The 20926-nt window shown below is 44.0% G+C and overlaps 1 protein-coding gene and 1 pseudogene across 5 annotated transcripts in view; one reads left to right on the top strand and one right to left on the bottom strand.

Moving 5' to 3' along the window:
- The window catches only part of MTCL1 (microtubule crosslinking factor 1), a 119568-nt gene that overhangs the window by 25900 nt on the left and 72742 nt on the right, over positions 1–20926 (top strand). For 3 of the 5 annotated variants that reach the window (XM_024763806.1, XM_024763809.1, XM_024763812.1), the window contains exon 1: positions 7371–7591. The exons of the other annotated variants lie outside the window; for them this stretch is intronic. The gene's annotated coding sequence lies outside the window, so the exon portion shown is untranslated. Of the gene's footprint in view, positions 1–7370; positions 7592–20926 lie in introns of those variants that run through there. 5 annotated transcript variants of the gene reach the window in all.
- On the bottom strand, positions 4101–4430 carry LOC112412230 (60S ribosomal protein L35a pseudogene; annotated as a pseudogene).

Here is a 20926-nt window from a genome sequence, read left to right on the forward strand (position 1 = left end):
TGTTTGCCCGTCTCACGCGGCTTCCCCTCTTCCGGCTGGAGGTCTCTCCATAGTCTGAGCAGGTCTGGGAGCCGGAGGGAGCTGTTTGGGGGAAACCAGGGGTGGTACGTTGCGGCACCGGGTACCGTTTCCATACCCCCCGCCCCAGGACTATTGGTCAAGGCGCTGGGAGGGGGGGAGGGGGCTGCGAAGAGGCTTGTGGATGTTCCATCATCTGTGCTTATTCACGGGGTTTAGCAAAAATGTTTTTCATGAGTGAAACAAAGTCACTTCTGAAAAATCCTCCATTATTTTTGTGGTTCCTAGCAAATAGGACAGTTTAAAGATGATGTAATTTTATGCAACAAGTGCCTGTCTGTCTGGGTCTAATGCGTGTGTTTAAAACACTCTTAATGATCGAGAGCTTTACACGCTCCTCCTGGAGGAGTCGTAGGAACTTCTCTGGGTGAAATGAGATGCTTTCCTTCTGGCCAACTGAGTCCATGGTTGGGCCGCTCGCTTCCTTTTCAACTTTGAAGTGTCGCTGGGAGTTTCTTGTTGTTTCCAAGGGTTCTCTTGTGTAGGGTTTGGGTTTGGATTTATTTTTACACCAGGTCACTACGTGATGGGGCCCAGGTGTCGCATAACCCTCACATTGTCGTAAAACATTGCACATTGGGATTGCACGACAAGTCACTGCTGAGCCATCGCTCAGAGATGGTTTCTCAGCCTCGGCTCTGCGGGTGTTTTGGGCTGGATAACTCTTTGCCGCGGGAGGCCACTCTGTGCCCTGTAGGATGCGTAACAGCCTCTCTGGCCTCCACCCACTGGATGCCAGTAACAACCCTCCATTTGTGCCAGTGTCTATGGGCAAAGCCAAGTGTCCCCGGGAAGGGAGGGGCCCCAAGTTACCCCCAGTTGAGCACCACCGGCTGGGAGAGAGAGACCACGTGCACAGTCTGGCCCGACATCTCTCCCCCAGCTCCCCTGGAGCTTCGGAGGGAAGCATCCCTGCAACCAGATGGGCATGTGGTGCTGTCCACGTGCCCCTGGCCTTGACAGTGGAGTCGTGTTCTTCCTCTTGAGGGAGGTATGGTTTGACATGATTGTGAGGGGCTGCATAGGCTGTTCTGGTACCTTCGGAAGCCTTCTCGTGTCCCTCCTCGCCCTGTACGGGCGGGCGCACACACACACACACAGACACACACACACAGACACACACACACACACACACACCGCTGAGCCTCCCCAGTGAAGTCTGAGCTCGGCTAATTATTAGATTTTCCCCAGGGGCAGGCTGGTGACAAGATGTGCAGAAAGCAGACACTGCTCGTTCGCCTTTGCTCTCAACCTCTTGACAAACATCTTCAGAGGTGCCCTTTGAAATGGGAAGGTGGGAGGGTAGACGTTTGGGTCTTTGCAGGAGGATTAGAAACCGGCAGTGCTCAGAGCAGGGAATACGGTGTGCTCCCTGCTCCTCGGCTTTTATTAGGAGGTGAGAGGGGTCTTGTAAAACCGTGCCGAGGACGAGCCCTTGAACCCTGTGACACTCGCCCCAGCTGCCTGATAGAAGAATCCCTGGGGAGGTTACAAACCCAGATGCCAGGCTACCCTCTGGCCGGTTGTGTCAGAACATCTGGGGGTGGGACCCAGGCATCTGAGGGGTTGGTGGTGTTCTGTTTCTCAGGCATCTGTGTTTTGTAAAACTTCCCGGTGCTTTTAGAGCAGCTGCCGTCACTGCCCTGGGAGGATGTTGTGTCTGGAGCATCTCTGTAATTGTAGCTAAATAGTTCCCACCTAGGAGTGGAGCTGTGGGTTGGTGAGATTGACGAAGGGTAAAATAAGAGTTTGCAGGACGGGCGTTTGGGGAAGAGGAGGCCTTGGAGTGACCTCTTTCCATCGAAGCAGAGGCCCAGACGCCGGGCGGCAGCGTGTAACTGCCCTCGGGCGTGAGTCGGTGCCCAGCCTCGAGTTGTGTGTTTATGACCACAGCAGTCGTAAAGGGCCATGACCATGGGGCTTCCTGGCCGTTAGTTATAGTTTTCCTAAAGCACATCACAGGCGGGATTCCATCCTGCTCATGACAGTGGAATTCATCTCTCTCAGGTTCGTTAGAACCTGCCACTCGTCAAATTTGCTCTGCCCCTCACTGCCCCTTTAGTTGTCTTTTTGCTCTTCTATCCTTTCCCTCTTTCGCTCATCTGCAGCGTGCACACTTGTAGCTGTTGTGGATTGTGTTGTTTGTGTGTGACTCTGGTTCTCCAGGTGACAGCGGGACAGGAACCCGCATTAGGGGGCAGGGTGGCTGTGTGGTCAGTCTCTCCTGTCCTCCTGGTAGCCTCTGAGCCTCTCATGGGGACTTTGAAACCACCCACCCGAGCACTGGGACTTTGTTTCATTCAACTGAACACATTGTCAGGAGAAGGACACTCTTGGGACTTCCCTGGTGGTCCAGCATGCTTTCACTACAAGGGGCGCGGGTTTGATCCCTGGCTGGGGAACTAAGATCCCACATGCCTCGTGGCGAGGCCAAAAATTTTCTTCTTAATTTTTGAAAAGGGAATAAAAGGACACTGTTGAATTTAATGTATATAAAAATATGACTTTTACGTTAAACAAATGGGACTCAGTAGGGAAAACATAAAATAGTTGATTTCTCCCCACAATTGCCTAATTCTAATTTATCTTATGAGTCTAGTCCTCCCTTGCTTCTTAAATGAAATCTAGATCTATAATTTCTGTGGTCACTCTTGAATAATACATAGCCTTCTGTTCACTTTTAACTCCCCCAAATAGTCTCATTTCTGTAATTAAAATAAGCATTCTTTTATAATGGTCAAACTCACTCAAGGCCATGGTATGTCCCACCAGTGGGCCCATCTGACCAGTGGGTTGGCTTTCTTGTCTCTTGTTTTTGGGGCCATTTCAGCAGAATGAAGTGAATTTGGTTTGGGAAAGTGTTCGCTACTTTATTATTGGGTGCATAAAAATTCATGATTATCATACTTGGTAGGTGGTTCTTCTGTTATTAAATGCATTATCTCTGTTAGTGCTTTTGCCTTGGATTCCAACGTGTCTGATGCTGCTCTCACTATCACATTGTACCAATATTGCTACATCGGCTTTCTTTGCAGTGTTGTTTGCTGGTATAATGTTTTTACTTTTTTGTTCTCAACTTTTCTGTGTCATGTTTTAAGCAGTTTAAGGCTGAGTGTGTGTGAGAGGTAATCCATGTTTATCTTAATAAGTGAGTTTGTTCCATTTAGAGTTACTGTGATTGCACTTAGAGTTGGACTTGCTCTGCTATGTTATTTACTACTTTTCCTGCCACCATGTTTTTTCTTCTTTTTTTTAACCTTCCTGCATTCCATCAAAAATACAGGGCTTGTTTTTTTAATTCTCTCTCTGTTGGTTTAGAATTTATATCTCTGTTCTTTGCAAATTTTAACAAACATACGTAAAAGTGCATTTACCATTCTCCTGAAGGACACAGACTCCTTCTGACACTGTGACTTGCTGAAAATAATTTAGTGTCAAATCCCTGCTACCCCATTTTAAGGTCCATTTTATTTTAATTGTAAGTACTTATGCTGATTCACCTTTTACATCTAAATTTACCAACTTTGGGTACCATTTTCCTTCCAGGTTCTGTTACTACTTGCTGGGATGCATTTAGGGTTATTTCAGTAAGCATAAGTAGGAGATAATCTCTGCACAGAGGCCCCTGTCTATCTAAAAAATACTCTCAAATGGTAATTTAATTGGGTAGAGAATTTTAGGTTAACAGTTGTTTCCCTCAGCGCTTCTAAAGATACAATTCCATTATTTTTTGATACCTGTTGCTGTTGTAGCAACTGTCAGCCTAACTGTTGTTCTTTGCTGGTAATCTGACTTTCCCTCTGGTTCCTTTTAAGTTTTTCTTGTTACCACTGCAGTTTCACATGCAGTGATTCATCTTGATGTGGATTTCTTTTTTTTTGTAACTTTTATTTTAGTTTTAATGAGATATAATTGACATGCAGCGTTGTATAAGTTTAAGGTGTACAGCATAATGATTTGACTTATATCATTTATTTTTTACAAGAGAACAAATCCACAGTTTTATCTACTTTTCAATAAGTTTAAATCCTTGAAGGGTACAGCATCACACGGATTCTGTGTCCAGTGGCGTCAGCAGGAAGGTTGCTTCCAAATTTGGCATGAACCATGCCACTGTTTCCATGAGTGCGAGTTATCTTTCCCCAGATTACTCTGGTTTTAGATTTTCCACCAGGAGTTACTGTGTTGTTCTTTGCTCTGCACATATAAGCACATCTCTTGCCTAGATAGAAATCAGTTTCATCTTGAGCATATACACCATCAGTTTTCAGGAGAGCTGTGTGCTCCCTCTGGTTCCATAGACCCTGCTTATAGTCAGCAAAAATGGCCTTGGACCACAGCCTTCCAGACATATTTGTCATTTTAGAAGTCCCGTTGCCAGCAGGCTGGAGCACCCATTCTTGGAGGTCAGGGGACCAGCACCGTCAGTCCCATGTCTCCTCCATTCTGTCTTCCCTGTTGCTGGATTCCATAGAAATCATGAGCTGGTGGAGCCTCGGAGCCACGCCAGGGCCTCATTGAGGCATATAGCCGAGCCTACCCCACTTATTTGCCCCCAAAGTTTCATATATCATTAAATGATTATCACAGTAAGTTTAGTAAACACGCATCACCTCATATAAATACAAAATTAAATCAAAAAATATATTTTTTCTTCTGATGAGAACTCAGGATTTACTCAGAACAAATGTCCTATATGTGGATTTCTTCTTATTTATCCACCTTGGGACTTGCAATGTGTTCTCATTTCTTATTGATTGTGGTGGCCCAGCCTGTCTAGCTCAGGGTATGTTTGCTGATGTCTGGGTCCAGTTGCCCGGCAGTGTCTGGCAGGCATAGCTGATGGCGCAGAGACTGGTAACAGATGGTCTCAGTCGGAGCTTCTGGAAGTGAAGATCTGTTTCCCCGAAACACAGGCTCTCTGAGGCAGCCACCGTGTAAATCTTACTGGAGTGCATTGGTCTAAAAGAATAAATATATTTCAATTTTCTTATTTCACCTCGAATGCTCTTCATGAAATAACAGTTTTAGTCAGTTTCATAGTCAACAGCATTTCCCTCCAAAAACGTTTTGCCTTGTCTCCCTTTCCATACTGGAGGACTTTCCTTTCTGTCTGTAGCTGTTCACTGGAGCCGCCACCGCCATCCAACTAAAAAGCTTCGGAACCCTCTGCTCTGAGTTTACTAGTGCAGTTTTTATTGTTGTTTGTTTTGCAGTACGCGGGCCTCTCACTGCCGCGGCCTCTCCCGTTGCGGAGCACAGGCTCCGGATGCGCAGGCTCAGCGGCCATGGCTCACGGGCCCAGCCGCTCTGCGGCACGTGGGATCCTCCCGGACCGGGGCATGAACCCGCGTCCCCTGCGTTGGCAGGCGGACTCTAAACCACTGCGCCACCAGAGAAGCCCCCACTAGTGCAGTTTTTAAACGATAATTTTATGCATTAACCATTTGCTGGAGCGCAATATTGTCGTTCTAGCTAAGTTACTCTATATACTAAGAAGTCTTTGCATTTATGGGTCTTACAGATGTATTTTTGTCCCCAGTTTAAAGTAGGAAACTCAGAGTGAGCGAGTAGGCGATTTTGGTTTTCTCTTGCAAAGTTATTTTTTATAGGTGCTCTTTTTAATTTATTTTTTAATTGAAGTATAGTTGAGTTACAGTGTTGTGTTAGTTTCAGGTGTACAGCAAAATGATTCAGTTATATATGTATATATACGCATATGTGTATGTGTATATATGTATATTCTTTTTCAGATTCTTTCCCATTATAGGTTATTTAAAAAGAATGCATATAGTTCCCTGTGCTGTACAGTAGGTTCTTGTTGGTTATCTATTTTATATATAGTAGTGTGTATCGGTTAATCCCAAACTCCTGATTTATCCCTCCCAGTCCTTTCCCCTTTGGTAACCATGAGTTTGTTTTCTGTGTGTGTGGGTCTATTTCTGTTTTGTATATATGTTCTTTTGTATCTTTTTTTTAGATTCCACATATAAGCAATATCATGATATTTGTCTTTGTCTGGCTTACTTCACTTAGTATGATAATGTCTAGGTCCATCCATGTTACTGGAAATGGCATTATTTTAGTCTTTTTTATGACTGAGTAATATTCCATTGTATGTATATATATCTATACACACACACACACACACACAGCACATCTTCTTTATCCATTCATCTGTGGATGGACACTTAGGCTGTTTCCATGTCCTGGCTATTGTAAATAGTGCTGCAGTGAACATTGGGGTGCATGTATCTTTTCAAGTTACGGTTTTCTCTGGATATATGCCCAGGAGTGGGATTGTGGGATCATATGGTAGCTCTATTTTAGTTTTTTAAGGAACCTTCATACTGTTCTCCATAGTGGCTGCACCAATTTGCATTCCCACCAACGGTGTAGGAGGGTTCCCTTTTCTCCACACCCTCTCCAGCATTTATTATCTGTAGACTTTTTGATGATGGCCATTCTGACCGGTGTGGGGTGGTACCTCATTGTAGTTTTGATTTGCATTTCTCTAATAAGTAGCAGTGTTGAGCATCTTTTCATGTACCTTTTGGCCATCTCTATGTCTTCTTCGGAGAAATGTCTATTTAGGTCTTCTGCCCGCTTTTTGATTGGGTTGGTTTTTTTTTTTGATATTGAGCTGTATGAGCTGTTTTTATATTTTGGAGATTAATCCCTTGTTGGTTGCATCATTTGCAAATATTTTCTCCCATTCTGTAGGTTGTCTTTTTATTTTCTTTATGGTTTCCTTTGCTGTGCAAAAGCTTTTAAGCTTAATTAGGTCCCATTTGTTTATTTCTGTTTTTATTTCTGCTATTCTCGGAGGCAGATCCAAAAAGATGTTGCTGTGATTTATGTCAAAAAGTGTTCTGTTTTCCTCTAGGAGTTGTATAGCAGCCAGTCTTACATTTAGGTCTTTAATCCATCTTGAGTTTATTTTGTGTATGGTGTTAGGGAGTGTTCTATTTTCTTTCTTTTACATACAGCTGTCCAGTTTTCCCAGCACTATAGGTACTCTTAATGCAAAGCCCCGTGGGTTGATAGCATGATTTTTGAGGAGCTAGTCTTTAATATTTGGAGATAAGTTGGCCAGTAAACACACATAATTAGAAAACTACCTTGGGAGATTTGGGAAATCTAGCGGACCATTTGCAGAGAATGAAGGCATGGTGTTTCTTTTGCTTTTGGAACGGAAACTAGAGCTGCCTCTTGTGAGCTTGCCCTGCAACACCCCGCCCCTGAACACATTCTGCCCAAGAGCTGCCTTTTCAAGTCAGGTTGGACTGACCTGGTCCGTGGATGAGTAGCACACAGCGCTTTGAGAGTTGGGAGGGAAGCTCACCGACTCCTTCTTGGCCAACTTCTACCCTGCTTGGCTCTAGCGCTACAGCGTATCCACAGACCGGGCTCCACGGAGTGAGAAATCACAGAAGAAAACCTCAGCACCAGGTGCTGTGTTGGAGCGGGGGTCCAGTTAACTCGTGGAAGACACCACAGAAGCCTGGAACTGGTGGGTTTCAGTGCTTGTCATGCGCATCTGAGGAAACATCCCTGAAATGTGGGAGCTTAGGGGTGGGGGCAACGCTAAGGGGCGGCAGAGGGGTGCTGCCAGGAGGCAGGTTCCCCGGCAGGACTGGGGTGTGTGCACAGTAGGGGAGAGGCAGTGACCGAGGGCTGCCTGCCAGGAGCATGAACGTGCCTTCCTGTAGAAATCCCTCTGCGTATCTGTGGCGTCTGTGCCTGGGATGTTTCTTCCCTTGTTATTAAGGACGCATGTTCCAGAGATGCACGCCAGCATCTGTCAGAGTAATTCAAGAACGGACGAGAGCATTATTTATCTTGGTGAAGTCTGGTCAGGGAGGGCTGTGTGCACGTGGATGTGCTGGACGGAGGGTCGCCCCCGACGGCTGTGATTGTAAAGAGGAGGGGGGAGTGACGTAGCTTGTCTCTGGGTTATTAAAACAACGATCTCCTTGGAAAACAACTGAGCGTCTCCCGGAGCCTGTTCTGCTGAGCGAGTTTGGAGGCGAATGTGTCCTAGTAATTAGTTAGTAAAGAAATAGTTGTATGTTGCTCTTTTGCTCACTCACCTCCATCTGCCTTGTTTTTTCCATTAACGGAAGTCCAGTCTTTAGAGCTCTCTTACTGCGTTCAGGGAAGCGGAAACCTGCTCAACTATGAGAAATCCTTAACAAATAAGATAATGGCCATTTCGAGATAGTGCTTCATGCTTGGGTTTATTTGCACCTTTCAGCCCCTGTGAGGGGAACTGTTTCATCACCCCCATGGGACAGACGCAACCGAGTGGTCTCCTCACCGCACGCCTCATGCGGGAGGATACTTGCTTTTGGCGAGCATTTCGAAGTGGGATGAGTGGAAGGTTGAAGGGTCTTGGGATTTTTGTTGTGAAACCTCGGTCAGGTCTGCAAAAATGATATGGGTGCTGACGGCAAACTGCACAACCGAGAAAAGACTGCGGGATGGGAAATGTGAGTGGAATAACAGCTAAATAGAAAACTGCAGGAGACGAGAGGAGAGGGCCCGATGCACCCACCGGCGAGGAAGGGCGTGAGGGAAGTAAGCAGAAACTCGCACATCGGTTAGCGGGTGCCGTAAATTGCGATGCGGTTGCTGCCGGGAGTTCATTTCTCTGCGCTCATCACATCAGGTTAATGGAGAGTTAAATGGCTCTTGAAACAGGCCGGCTGGAGGAGCTGGGAGCTGTGTCCCGGGGCCTGGCCAGGCTCTTCAGGGGAGGCTCCCTCGCCCCAGCTCCGAGCTGCTTCCATTGCTGCCTGTCCAGCTCCCCCCGGGGGGCTGCAGCAGAAGTAAGTCACTCGCTGGCTAAAATGAAGGTTTTTCAGGACTGTGTTCCTTTCTGGAGGCTCTAGGAGAGGATCCGTTTCCTTGCCCTTTCCAGCCCCCAGGCACATCCTCATTTCTGGACTCAAACCCTCTTCCTCCATCTTCAGATCCAGCAGTGGCAGGATTCTCTCTCCTGCTTCCATTTCCAAGGACCCTGATGACAGGGAGCCCCACTGGGGTAACTCAGGAGAGTCTCCCTATTTGAAGGTCAGATGATTAGCAGCTGTAATTACCCTTTGGCATATGGCGTCATGCAGTCTCGCAGGTTCCATGGATTAAGGAAGCGGGCCTTGTGGGGAGGAGGGAATTGTTCTGCCTACCACAGCAGGGAAACAAGTTTAGAGCTGGTGAGACTAGAGCTCATTTATTCCTTCCTGCAATTGCATAGTTGGGAAATTGAGGCCTGGGGCGCAACATTTATGATGCACCACTGGGTATTAAATGCTTCCAATGCTTGTCTAATCTTCATGACTGCCCTTTGAAGTGGGCATTTTTATGTTCCCAATTTAATGATAAGAAAACCGAGGCTCATGGCTGACAAGCCTGCCCTCTGTCAGCCTCCCTTGTGTCACAGAGCCGGTACGTGGCAGAGCTGAGAATCTCACACCTCCAGGTGTCAGAGGGCCCAGCCCATCCATACTCTTCCTACCACATACCGCATGCTGGGTGGGTGTAGCTCCGTAACAGATCGCCGGTTTCCTGCCTGGTGTTCTTTTTCCGTTATACTATTCTGCCAGCTCACATTTTCCTCCAGTGATGGAGCAATAATACATTTTCCAGAAGTTCCTTTTTCAAGGAAGATTGCAGTATCATTGGTATTTCAAGCCTTTTCAACTTTTGTAACTCCTGATTGCCTTCTCTAAGGGGCACCATGTTTTTCTCATCCCCTCAGAGCATGATTTTTTATTGTATTGATAAATTGCCCAGTTCAAACACATCAGAAGATTTATGTGGAAATTCTAAGATGAAAACTTCACCTGGTCCCCATTCCTCTCCCTACCTCCTGCTGTTTCTTGGGACCGAATCCTGTATTTCTTTTATTGTCTTTGGCACATTCCTTCTGTCTGTCTTGTTTCTTCTGTCTGTTTTTTGTTTTTTTTTTTTTTTAAACAAGCTTGGATACTTTAAAAAAGAATGTATGAACTCCGATATGTGTATGACCCATTTGAACCCTGGTGTAATATCTGTCAGGTTCTGTGAAAAGCTACAGCAGCCCCTTTGTCAAAGACCAGGGCCCTCACATATTGTTTTCTGTTCCTTTTAATCTTTGTAAGGCTCTGGGCTGGGCTGCACTGAAAATCGGAAGAGTCCCTCATTCCGCCACCCAGCCCCATATGTTCCCTTGTTCTGACGTCTGTGCAGGACGCAGAACAGGGCAGCCAACCCACAGAATTTGTCCAGCCATGGTCTTTGGTCTCCACTAATCCCATGATCCACAAGGGGATAAGAGCTGTGGAGAGGTCTGGGCTGCTCACAAAGGATCAGAGGGACAAAATCGCCTCCTAATATGTGAGAGGGTTTGAGATTTGGAACGTCTCAGTCGTAAACTAAACTCGTTATCTTTTGCAAACACTATTTTTAAAAAACATTACAAACTATATTATACAGAAAAATAATGTATTTAAAATATGTATACATATATGTATATATACATTATATATATTACATATAATATATGTAAAATTTAAAGAAGAAAGTAAAAAGAATACTCATCTTAGACAGTATAATGTTACCAGTTTGTTTGACCATCCATGTTAAGACAATCTGTCACCCTCAGGTCAACATTATCTTGTATTCTATTTTTTCCTTCCTTTTCTTTATAGTTTGCCAACTGTTTGTATCCCAAAGAAGTATATTGTTTATTTCTTCTAATTTTTATTTTATATTGGAGTCTAGTTGATTAACAATGTTGTATTAGTTTCAGGTGTACAGCAGTGATTCAGTTATACATACACATGTATCTATTCTTTTTCAAATTCTTTTCCCATTTAGGTTACTACAGAATATTGAGCAGAGTTCCCTGTGCTATACAGTGGGTCCTTCTTGGTTATCTGTTTGAAATAAAGCAGTGTGTATATGTCAATCCCAAACTCCCAATTTATCCCTCCACCCCACCTTTTCCCTTTGGTAACCATAAGTTTGTTTCCTAACTCTGTGAGTCTGTTTCTGTTTTGTAACTAAGTTCATTTGTATCATTTTTTTAAGATTCTGCATATAAGCGATGTCATATGATATTTGTCTTTCTCTGTTTGACTTAGTATGATAAATCTCTAGGTCCTTCTATGTTGCTGCAAATGGCATTATTTTATTCTTATGGCTGAGTAGTATTCCATTGTATATATGTACCGCATCTTCTTTATCCATTCCTCTGTTGATGGAGATTTAAGTTGCTTCCATGTCTTGGTTACTGTAATAAATAGTGGTGCAATGAACACTGGGGTGCGTGTATCTCTTTGAATTATGGTTTTCTCCAGATACATGCCCAGGAGTGGGATTGCTGGATCATATTGTAGTCCTATTTTTAGTTTTTTAAGGAACCTCTCTACTGTTTTCCATAGTGGTTGTGTCAATTTACATTCCTACCAACAGTGTAGGAGGGGTCCCTTTTCTCCACACCCTCTCCAGCATTTACTGTTTGTAGACTTTTTGATGGCTATTCTGACTGGTGTGAGGTGATATCTCATTGTAGTTTTGATTTGCATTTCTCTAATGATTAGCGATATTGAGCGTCATGTTGCGATGTTGGCATTTTCACGTGCCTCTTGGCCATCTGTATGTCTTTGGAGAAATGTCTGTTTAGGTCTTCTGCCCATTTTTTGATTGGGTTTTCTTTTGATGTTGAGCTGCATGAGCTGTTCATAAATTTTGGAGACTAATCCCTTGTCAGTCACGTCGTTTGCAAACATGTTCTCCCATTCTGAGTGTTGTCTTTTCGTTTTGTTCGTGGTTTTCTTTGTTGTGCAAAAGCTTTTAATTTTTTGTTTTTTGCGGTGCGTGGGCCTCTCACTGTTGTGGCCTCTCCCGTTGCAGAGCACAGGCTCCAGACGCACGGGCTCAGCGACCATGGCTCATGGGCCCAGCCGCTCCACAGCACGTGGGATCTTCCCGGACTGGGACATGAACCCGTGTCCCCTGCATCGGCAGGCGGACTCTCAACCACTGCGCCACCAGGGAAGCCCCCTGCTTTTAAGTTTAATTAGGTCCCATCTGTTTATTTTTGTTTTTATTTCCATAACTCTAGGAGACAGATCAAAAAATATATTGCTGCAATTTATGTCAGAGTGTTCTTTCTATGTTTTCCTCTAAGAGTTTTATAATATCAGGTCTTACATTTAGGTCTTTAATCCATTTTGAGTTTATTTTTGTGTATAGTGTTAAAAGAATGAAATTAGAACATTCTTTACATGCAGCTGTCCAGTTCTCCCAGCACCATTTATTGAAGAGACTGTCTTTTCTCCATTGTCTAGCCTTGCCTCCTTTGTCATAGATTAATTGACCATAGGTGTATGGGTTTATTTTTGGGCTTTCTATACTGTTCCATTGATCTATATTTCTGTTTTTGTGCCGGTACCATAGTGTTTTGATGACTGTAGCTTTGTAGTATAGTCTGAAGTCGGGGAGCCTGATTCCTTCAGCTCCATTTTTAAAGATTGCTTTGGCTACTTGGGGTCTTTTGTGTCTCCATACAAATTAAAAAAATTTTTGTTCTAGTTCTGTGAAAAATGCCATTGGTAATTTGATAGGTATTGCACTGAATCTGTAGAGTGCCTTGGGTGGTATAGTCATTTTGACAGTATTGATTCTTCCAATCCAAGAACATGGTATATCTTTCCATCTGTTTGTGTCATCTTTGATTTCTTTCATCACTGTCTTATAATTTTCAGAGTACAGGCCTTTGCCTCCTTAGGTAGGTTTATTCCTAGATATTTTATTCTTTGTGATGCAATGGTAAATGGGAGTGTTTCTTTAATTTCTCTTTCTGATCTTTCATTGTTACTGTATAGGAATGCAAGAGATTGCTGTGTATTAATTTTGTACCCTGAAACTTTACCAAATTCACGGACGAGCTCTAGCAGTTTTTTGGTAGCATCTTTAGGATTGTCTATGTATAGTATCGTGTCATCTGCAAACAGTGACCGTTTTACTTCTTTTCCAATTTGGATTCCTTTTATTTCTTTTTCTTCTTTGATTGCCATGGCTAGGACTTCCAAAAGTATGTTTAATAAAAGTGGTGAGAGTGGACATCCTTGTCTTGTTTCTAATCTTAGAGGAAATGCTTTCAGCTTTTCACCATTGAGTATGATGTTAGCTGTGGGTATGTCATGTATGTTGAGGTATGTTCCCTCTGTGCCTACTTTCTGGAGAGTTTTGATCATAAGTGGGTGTTGAATTTTTTTCAAAAGCCTTTTCTGCATCTACTGAGTGGATCATATGATTTTTATTCTTCAGTTTGTCGATGTGGTGTATCACACTGATTGATTTGCGGATATTGAAAAATCCGCGCATCCCTGGGATAAACCCCACTTGATCGTGGAGTATGATCCTTTTAATGTGCTGCTGGATTCCATTTGCTAGTATTATGTTGAGGATTTTTGCGTCTATGTTCGTCAGTGATATTGGCCTGTAATTTTCTTTTTTTGTTGTATCTTTGTCTGGTTTTGGTATCAGGGTGATGGTGGCCTCATAGAATGAGTTTGCGAGTGTTCCTTCCTCTGCAATTTTTTGGTATAGTTTCAGAAGGATAGGTGTTAACTCTTCTGTAAATGTTTGGTAGAATTTGCCTGTGAAGCCATCTGGTTCTGGACTTCTGTTGGTTGGGAGTTTTTTTTTCTTTTTACCCTTTTGGGAAATTTGATATTCTAACCTAGGTAACGCCAAATTAAAAAATGCCAGCTTTTTCATAGATTTTTGTATAGTTCCACTTGCAGTTACATATAAACTTAGATATTCGTGATATTTTTAAAAATAAAAGGGAAGGCTTTTGCCAACTTCTAAAAAAATGTTTATTATTAGTCATACATTTTATACACATCAGTGTATATGTCAATCCCAATCTCCCAATTCATCCCACCCCCACCCCCCCACTGCTTTCCCCTTGGTGTTCATACGTTTATTCTCTACATCTGTGTCTCAACTTCTCTGAAAACTGGTTCATCTGTACCATTTTCTAGGTTCCACATATATGCGTTAATATACAATATTTGTTTTTCTGACTTACTTCACTCTGGTTGGGAGTGTTTTAATCACAGTTTCAGTTTCATTACTTGTGATTGGTCTGTTCATATTTTGTATTTCTTCCTGGTTCAGTCTTGGGAGACTGTACCTTTCTAAGAATTTTTTCATTTCTTCTAGATTGTCTATTTTATTGGCATATAGCTACTTGTAGTAGTCTCTTATGATCCTTTGTTTTGCTGTAGTGTCTGTTATAACTTCTCCTTGTTCATTTCTAATTTTATTGAATTGAGCCCTCTCCCTTTTTTTTCTTGATGAGTCTGGCTAAAGTTATATCAATTTTGTTTTTCTTTTCAAAGAACTGGCTTTTGGTTTCATTGATCTTTTCTATTTTCTTTGTCTTTATTTCATTTATTTCTGCTCTGATCTTTATGATTTCTTTCCTTCTACTAACTTTGGGTTTGGTTTGTTGTTCTTTCTCTAGTTGCTTCAGGTGTAAGGTTAGGTTGTTGATTTGAGGTTTTTCGTGTTTCCTGAGGTATATTGTTTAGTTTCGCTTTTTTTTTTTTTTTTTTTTTTTTTTTTTTTTGGGGACGGCAGGTGGACTCTCAACCACTCTGCCACCAGGGAAACCCTAGTCTTGCTCATTTTTGAATAAGCAATGGAATGGAGTCATACTGTAGTCTTCTGTGACATATGATATCACTGGATGGTACAGTTTTGATATTCATCCATGCTGATGCAGGTAGCTGTAGTTTATTCATTGTCACTGCTCTTTGTTACGGGCACTGTCTGGATTTCTCCTCTTGTCTTTTGGGTTGTTTGGTTGCTTCTCGTTATTATAAAACCGTGTTTCTGGTTATTATATATATTAACCAGAATATATATAATATATATATATAATAACTATAATATATATAGTTATATATATTTAGTTATATAGTTATAACTAGTTATAACTATATAACTAACTATATATAGTTATAACTATAAATATTTTGCCACAATTTTTAAACAATAAAAATAACAAATTGAACACGTACACATCCTATAGCCCAGCACACCTCCTCTTAGGAATATACATTGGAGAAGTTATGACACACAGGAATGGGGAGATGTCGAGGCACATTTTTATAACTGGTTAATATATATCTATTATAGCTATTATATATATTTTATATATATATATAACCACATATATATAACTATATATAGTTATAACTATATATAGTTATATATATGTGGTTATATATATATATAAAATATATATAATAGCTATAATAGATATATATTAACCAGTTATAAAAATGTGCCTCGACATCTCCCCATTCCTGTGTGTCATAACTTCTCCAATGTATATTCCTAAGAGGAGGTGTGCTGGGCTATAGGATGTGTACGTGTTCAATTTGTTATTTTTATTGTTTAAAAATTGTGGCAAAATATACATAATGTAACGTTTACCATTTTGACCGTTTTTTGGTGCACAGTTCAGTGACATGAAGTTCATTCACATCATTGTGCTACCATCGCCAACATCCATCTCCAGAGCATTTTTTCATCTTACAAAACTGAAACTCTGTACCCATCAAACACGAACTTCCTATTCTCCCTCCTTCCAAGCCCTTAGCAGCCACCATTCTACTTTCTGTCTCTATGAATTTGGCTACTCTAGGTCCCTCATATAAGTGGAATCATGCAATATTTGTCCTTTTATGACTGGCTTATTTTTCTTAGCATGATGTCCTGAGGTTCACGCGTGTTATAACGCATGTCGGAATTTCCTTCCTTGTTAAAGCTAGATAATATTCTATTGTGTGTATTGACCACATTTTGCTTACCCATTAATCTGTCAGACACTTGCGTTGCTTTCACCTCTTGGCTCTTGTGAACAATATTGCTATGAACATGGGTTTACAAATATCTCTTCAAGTCCTACTTTCAATTCTTCTGGAGTACATACTCAGAAGTGGAATTTCTGGATCAGATGGTAATTCTATTTTTAATGTTTTGAGGGCCCTCTGTTCTTTTCCACAATGGCTGAACTCTCTTACATTCCATCAGCTATGCACAAGGAGTTCCAGTTTATCCACATCCTCACCAACACTTGTTATTTTCTAATTTTTTCATAGCATCCGTCCTAATGGGTGTTAAAAGGTATCTCATGGTGGTTTTGACCTGAGTTTCCATAATGACTGGTGATGCTGAGCATCTTTTCATGTGCCTGTTGGCCATCTGTGTCTCTCCTTTGGACAAATGTCTATTTAAGTCCTTTGCATATGTTCCATTTTACTAAGAAATGCCAAATGGTTTATCAAAGTGGTTGTAATAGCTTATACCTAACCAGCAATTTATGAAAATTTCATTATGCATGTCTGGGCCAACTCTTGTATGGTCAGACTTTTTGCCATCTGCTGAATGAAATGATATATCCTTATGGTTTTAGCTTGCAAATGCTATGAAGTGTCATCTTCTGGTTTGTGGTGTGTCGTTCTCATCTTTTGGGTAATATCTTTTGATGAACAGAAGTTTACATTTTAATGTGGTTAAATCGATCAGTCTTCTCCTTTATGGCACATGCTCCCGGGTCATGAACCTATTTTCCTATAATTTTTTATAGGTTTGCCAACTTTCACAATTAGGTCATGAACCTATTTTCCTATAATTTTTTATAGGTTTGCCAACTTTCACAATTAGGTCATGAACCTATTTTCCTATAATTTTTTATAGGTTTGCCAACTTTCACAATTAGGTTCTTCACCCAGATAGGATTTAGCTGTGAGGTAGGGTGTGAGTGGAGCTTTTCTCATTTCCCCAGGTGGATGACCCGTTGAATTGTTTCTTAGAGCAAGTCTGCCCGTTATCAGGGACCTTTTGCAAACTGTACACCCTTTTCCCCCTATTCTGATAAGTGAATCCTGAAGTGTGGTGTGTGTTTGTGAAAAAACACCCAGTGGACTCTGACCTCTGCTCTTGCCTGGGAACCGCTGCCAGGAGGGGGAATGTCTCACCTGTTGACGGGCTGCTGGAGTGTATTAGTAGAGTGGTCTGTTAGTCACGTGTCTTCAGCTCCGTTCAGAGCTAACCGGCTGCCCTCTCAGGGTTGGACCTGGAACCTTGTCTTGTATTATATACTTTTACATGTCTGTGTTCTGAAGAAATGAAGAGAGGGTTGATTGGCAAGTTTATCGCAGGTAGCATGAGGCAGATGTAAGGAGGCAGCATGCTGTGCGTAGCCAAAGGGGTGATGGCACTGGTTTTCCCACCTGGCAGATGTTTTTTCGACCTGTCCCCCCAGTCATCCCTGGAGTTGATGTTTCCTAGGGGGCCAGCATTTTCTTTTTTAATCGGGGTCGTTCCTGCCTCCCTCCCTAGGCAGGTGGTCATGAGGAGTTGGGAGGCGTGTCTAGGTTGCCTAGGGGATACAGCCATGGCTGTCACTGCTGTTACGGCGTTGTTATTCTGGGCCAGGGTGAGGGGCATGATGGGGGGCGTCCCATGTAATTCCAATCCACAAAACCCTGGAGATGCTAAAGTGGGTGCTCCCCCACGTGATTCCTTGTCCTCTTTGGAGTAAAATAAGGTTGAGGGTCAATTGGTGGTCTTCCTTCTCGTAAGGAAGTCTCTCTCCCAAGGTGCTTTTAGGAGCTGCAGACCCTGCTGGCACCTCCCCGCCGCTACGCTTGCTCACCATCCCCCCACCCCTGGAGAGCTGAGTCCTCACTGTGGTGGAGCCCAGAGCTCCTGGAGCGATGGATGTGGGTTATTGATGCGGGATGATTAAACATAATTATCTCATGATATCTGGTTGTAATGAATAAATACCTGAGGATTGGGTGTGCCTACAATGGGATTTTTTTTTTAATTGGACTGACCTCTCTGGGCTTCCCGTGGGGAAACTCTGTCCTTAAGAGACTTAAAACGCCGAGTTCACTGTAAATGCAAAAAAGGGGGGTGTTCTGTTCTCAGAGAAAGCAGACAGCAGCTGAATGCTGGGAGCCAGTTGCAGGTTTAGCTTGGGAATCTGGCTAAACTTGCAGGTTCGCTTCTCTCCATGACGACTGTTGCCTAGGGCCCACTGATAATCACAGCGGTCATTTTCCCGAGTGTCCTGCAATGGCCTGGCTCTTCCCAGTGGAAATCTGAGAGGATGCTCAGCTTTCTGGAGTGACTAAGTCCACAGCCTTAGACCTTCCCTGGCGGGTCCCCAGGTGCTGCCAATCCACACGGGTACCAGGAACCCCTGGGCTGCCATCACAAAGTGCCACAAACTGGGTGTTGGCTTAAAAACCAGAAGTTTATTCTCTCCCAGTTGTGGAGTCTAGAATCAAGGTGTCACAGGGCCACGCCGTCTCTGCAAGCTCTGGGGGGGGCCTGTCCAGGCCTCTCTGCCCTTCTGCTCCCGGGCTCCCTGGCTTCAGCTGCCTAACTGCCGTCTCTGCCTCCGTCCTCACAAAGACATCTTCCCCTATGTGTCCGCGCCCCACAAGCTGTTCTCTTTCCCTCCCTCCCTCTCTCTCTCTCTCTCTCTGTCTCTCTGACTCTGCTCCTCTAACGAGGACACCAGTCACGCTGGATTAGGACCTACCCTCGTCCAGGTGATCGCATCTTACCTCAGTGACATCTGCAAAGACCCCGTTTCCAGTTAAGGGTCCATGCACAGGTATGGGGGTTAGGATTGACCAGATCTATTTATTTATTTACTTATTTGGTTGCGCCGGGTCTTAACTGCGGAAGGTGGGCTCCTTAGTTGCGGCATGTGGGATCTAGTTCCCTGACCAGGGATTGAACCCGGGCCCCCTGCATTGGGAGCGCAGAGTCTTAACCACTGCGCCACCAGGGAAGTCCCATTGAGCAGATCTTTCTGGGGGACGCAGTTCACCCCACAGCACTGGACGCCCAGAGATGGAGAGAAAGTCCCCGGAAACTCTCGTAGGAATGTGACATCCACACGCAGGGTCAGTGGGCTTGCGTGTTCCCTTTCTTGGTAATTCATTTTACTGTACTTCTCTTAAACTGGAGGGGTTGCCTGAGCAGGGCGGCCTGGCCCTGTCCTCACCGCCTCCCCCCGGGTCCCCCGAGAGAGGCCTCCCACGGGGGTCAGGACAGCTGGCTGGACGTCACCACAGCTCCCCTTCCTCACTTCCATGTCGTGGTGGGTCCACTAGTCCTCAGTTCCCAAAGCCAAACCCTCAGAACTGCCCTTGGCCGCCATCTCTGTGGGCCCAGTCAGCTTCCTCCACCGCAGGGTCTCCTGGTCCTGCCCCTTTGGTTCCGGCCTCTATTGCAGGGGTCCCATCCCCCACCCCTCGGCCCCACCCTCCAACCAGTTCTGCACAGTCTCTCCCAGGCCCAGCAATCACTGGGGACTGGCTTTCCGGTGGATGAAGTAAACTCCTTAGGCATCAGGAAGCCCCTTCCACCTTTGTTTTCCACGCCATCCCCAGGAGCCCTGGTGACCGCCCAGGCCAGGTGCCATACACCTGCTCCTGCCTCCAGGCTGCAGCCCCCTGGTCGGCTGCCCCTGCAGGGCCCTCTCCCCTCCAGTCCCTGGTGCTGAGGCTCCCAGATCCCTGAAGAACCCTCTGGAAGTGAGTGCTCCCCCCCCGGGAGCTCCAGCACGCGTCACACACTGCCCTGTTTTGTTCTTATTTGGGTGTGCGTCTGGACATCTCTGCTGGACCCTAAGCTCCTTGAAGGCAGGCACTGTCTTAGGCGTTTTTATCTCCATCACGGTGGAGTTCTGTTTAACATATAGTCAAACTCAAATGACTATTTGCTGAATGAATGAGTATCTGTGCAAACTATAAAGCTGAGCAGCTGAACCCACTCTGGTGAAGGTGAGGGCCCCTGGCACGTGCATCCCCATGCAGACAGGTGGAGCCCCTCTCCCTCCCCCGCCGAGCATACAGGGCCATCATGCATCGCCACTACATTAGCTGTTGGCGCCAACACACTAAGTTGATAAAAATAATTTTTTTTTTAACTATAAACATTTCTACCTAAGTCCCTTAAAACTCCCCATGGTTTCTGCTTTTTACTGACAGTGAGATGTTTTATGACTTTGGTACAATACGTATAATGAGCAAAAGGTAAATTCCCACTTGGAGAAAATACTAAACAAAAATTTCGACAAGCTTAAAGAAACCAAATATTCATAACCAAGAGAAAGAAAACGAAAATAGTTGATGGCAACTTATTTAATAACAGGATGAATGAAAATTCAGAGCTACAGAAAAATATCACTGACTCACATTTTCAGATGCTAGGGTGTGAGATATATGCCATATATAAGATATATAAATATGTGTAACATATGTATTTCTGTTGGAACTATGGAAATTGATGGATTAGAACAGATTCTTCAGAATTTCTTTTATGTTAGTTCAGGGTCAGCCACTTCTGTGTTTTGGGGTGGAATCAGTGGACCGAGGGTGAGATGTTGGTGAGGGAACTACTTGGTTTGTAAACTGGGACAGACACCAGATCCTTGTATCTTACAACCTGAGGTCATAGGTGGTCACCGCTGCTTTTCAGGGGCTGTCAGTGACCTAAGGGGTTCTGTCCTTTCAAAGCACTTTCGTGCACAAGGACAAAAGAAGTGTCCTCTGGTAGCACCACTGGCACATGACACCACCATCGCAGTGTCAGGCCTCATCTCTACTTTTAGTCCTGTTATAAATGGAGACCCAGGGCTCGCCTCGGGTGACCTCAGGAGACAGTTGGCCACTTTACCTTATTTGTTTGGCAGCAGTAAAAGATGGGGTTTTTGATCCACCAGCGGCGTTTTTGATTTCTGAGGCTTTCTTCC

This window comes from Neophocaena asiaeorientalis, unplaced genomic scaffold (assembly GCF_003031525.2).
Source record: "Neophocaena asiaeorientalis asiaeorientalis breed wild unplaced genomic scaffold, Neophocaena_asiaeorientalis_V1.1 scaffold110, whole genome shotgun sequence".
Lineage (NCBI taxonomy): Eukaryota > Metazoa > Chordata > Mammalia > Artiodactyla > Phocoenidae > Neophocaena > Neophocaena asiaeorientalis.